Source organism: Nomascus leucogenys, chromosome 1a (genome assembly GCF_006542625.1).
Source record: "Nomascus leucogenys isolate Asia chromosome 1a, Asia_NLE_v1, whole genome shotgun sequence".
NCBI classification, from domain to species: Eukaryota; Metazoa; Chordata; class Mammalia; order Primates; family Hylobatidae; genus Nomascus; species Nomascus leucogenys.
The window spans coordinates 58,569,319-58,572,446 of NC_044381.1; the positions used below are offsets into that span (position 1 = coordinate 58,569,319).

Below are 3,128 nucleotides of genomic sequence, written 5' to 3' on the forward strand. Positions count from 1 at the left end.
AGGTAAACCACCTTTACAAAAATCATAACAGCGAGAATTACAACAGTGAGAGAGATCTGATCTAACCAACTCTATCTTGCCTTTAACGTCCAAACTGCCCACGGTCATTCCTGAGTGTGAGCCAAGTTAATTTAGGGAGAAGTTTAGTTTATAGTTTAATTAATAATAGCCCTTACCAAAAACTACCACCTCTGTAAAACTAACTAAAGGCCACCAGGTTAGGAGGATGAGAGGGGCCTCAATTCGTAGTTAAATGACTACCAGCCATTATTCTGGAAGTCATAAGATTTGCAACTTCCCCAAGTACTCCTGTAAATAACATCACTATTGTAGAATCTGAGATTGGCCTTTTGAGATATCTTTTCAGACTTTTGCATTTCTGATGATGAGATGGTCTTACGGGGACCAGCGACTCCTCTGCGTGCCCCACCCAGAAGCAGACTCAGTACTGGAGGACGGTTTTCCACACCCCTATGATTGCATTCTCAACCAATCAGCAGCACCCATACCCTAGCCCCTGCCCGCCAAACTATGGTTGAAAAATCCTAGCCTCCAAATTTTCAGGGAGGCTGATTTCAGTAGTAATCAAACACCAGTCTGCCGTTTAGCGGGCTCCGCACGTATTAAACTCTTTCTTTATTGCAATTCCCCTGTCTTGATAAATCAGCTCTATCTTAGCAGTGGGCAAGAAGAACACACTGAGTGGTTACACAATCACAAGGAAAGAGGCAGGAGTGTGTGTGTGTGTGTGTGTGTGTGTGTGTACGGGAATATTCCAGTTTGTCTGCAACACAAGGCACACATAGAAAGTAAAGGGACATGGCGCAGGGATGCAGACTGGAACATAGCACCAAGGCACCCCATGCCAGGCCAAGGGACCCTTACATAAATATTTCCTACTAGAAAGAAAGAACATTCTTGAGCAGGGAAATGCTGTGAAGCTCAAACCCTCCTCCCCGACCAAAATCCATTGCTTCGGGCTGCTGGTAACTCCCCTGGCTATTAAGGATACCTCATCCGAGCCATTCCCACTTCCAAGCTTTGTCACCTGCTGAGGCCAGAAAGGCAGTGAAAGGGTGTGGAAGCATTGGTGCCACTCAGCTAACCAACATGGTGGCAGAGGCAGCAGCGGAGGCCCCACTGCACCATGTGGGGGCAGGTGGGTTGGAATAACAGAGTAAACGGTGGGCAGCAACTTAGCGCTGGCATTATTGGTGAGGCTGGGACACGGGGTCTCCAAGTCCCACTGTGGAGGAGGTGCTGGCATCTACATGCACACCATTGCTAATAGTAAAATCCTTGGAAGACCTTGATGTAGTTCTTGTGTTCAATCATGGCTCAGAAAGGAGCACTATTTAGTCAGTGAAAACCACAAAAACATTTTTTCTAAAATCAATAAACAAGTTGGAAATTATGAGAATAATTTGGTGAGTGATACGCACCAGAATTAGTTATATCACTTGTTTTGTGACATACAGTTTAGTTTAGAGAATAAGAAACCCATTTCTGATTTTCTTTTTTTTTTTTTTTTAACATTTCACAAACTTGTGTGTCATCCTTATATAGGGACTGTGCTAATGTTCTCTGTATCATTCCAATTTTGGTATGTGTGCCACCAAAGCGAGCACTGTCATTTTCTTACTCACTTATTTATCTATGCAGCCATAGCAGTTGTTGGATGTTTTAAATACCTCTCAGGTTTGCAGTCATTTATTCACATAGAGACAGAAAGCTGTCTTGATGGCCCGGCAGCAAATGAGGGGACATGAAGACGTCCCTCCTACACAGTGGCTGAGCTGACCTCCCTGCATCCAAGACCATTCCCACCCACCCTGCAGAGCTCTGTCCTATGACATCACCTTCTGACTCCCCTAAAATAGCACATTAATATAATGTAGATGTGGTTTACTTTTCCCTTCAGAGGTGGAGGACACTGTTACCAGAACAGAACGGGTTTATTGCCTCATTAACTGGCCTAAACGGCGGGTGAGATGTATTCATCCATTTCTAATTAGTGAAAGCTGGCTTTGTGCCAAGCTCTGTGCTAGACTCTGGGACACAGTAAGAAGAAATGAGTAAGCAAAGGAGCCTCTGGAGGAAGGACACCCGCCCAGCCTTAGAGGGTAGGAAAAGCTTTTGGGAGAAAGTGGTGTTGACAACGCTGAGACCTGAGAGATGAGGAAACATTAGTCATGTTCTTCAGATGCTGGGGAGGAGACAGGGAAAAAGAAAGGAGAGGAGGGAGGGAGAAGGAGCAGAACACAACTGCAGGAAAAAAAAACAGTAAGTTCTTAAAGACTTGCAAGAGAAAAAATATAGTTCCTTGGGGAAAGTGGATGCTTCTCAAGCCTGAGGCACTGAGCACAAGGTGGGTGCTATAGTTTGGATGTTTGTTTGTCCCCTCTAAGCCTTATGTTGAAATTTAATCCCCAGTGTGGCCATACTGGGAGGTGGGGCCTAATGGAAGATGTTTGGGTCATGGAGATGAATCCTGCATAAATACATTAATGCCCTCCATGGGGGGTGAGGGTGAGTGAGTTCTCACTCTATTAATTCCGTGAAACATTGCTTGTTAAAAAGAGCTGGCACCTCCCACTTCTCTTGCTTGTCCCCTCTCTCAGCATGTGATATCTGCACAAACCGACTCCCCTTCCCCTTACACCATAAGTGGAAGCAGCCTGTGGCCCTCATCCAATGCAGATGCCCAGTCTTGAACTTTCCAGTCATTGGAATCATAAGCCAAATGATCCTTTTTTCTTTATCAACAGCTCAGTTTCAGGTATTCATTTACAGCAACACAAAACATACTAAGAGAGTGGGGCGCTGTGAGAGGTAAGACTGGGCTGACGAGCAAGGCCCAGGTCACAAAGGTCTTCATGAGCCACATGAACAGGACTGGGCTTTCTTGGGAGAGTAATGGGAGGTCGTTGAAAAGATTTAAGAGAACGGTAATGTGATCGGATTTGCATTTGAGACAGGGTACCCTAGCTGCAGTGTAGGGACTAGATGGGAGAGAGCTAGACTGGAAGCAGGGAAACAGTAAGGATGCTTGCTGTGGTAAATCAGGTGAAAGAAAGATGATGGTGTCAGAACTCAACTAATGACCATGGAGTTGAGAGAAGTGGGCA

General features: G+C 45.3%; 1 non-coding gene across 1 annotated transcript; it reads right to left on the reverse strand.

Moving 5' to 3' along the window:
• Window positions 1-1,521: 1,521 nt before the first annotated feature.
• On the reverse strand, window positions 1,522-1,628 carry LOC115836014. The gene has a single exon (XR_004031018.1). It is a non-coding gene; the product is annotated as a U6 spliceosomal RNA (small nuclear RNA).
• Between the last annotated feature and the right edge of the window lie 1,500 nt (window positions 1,629-3,128).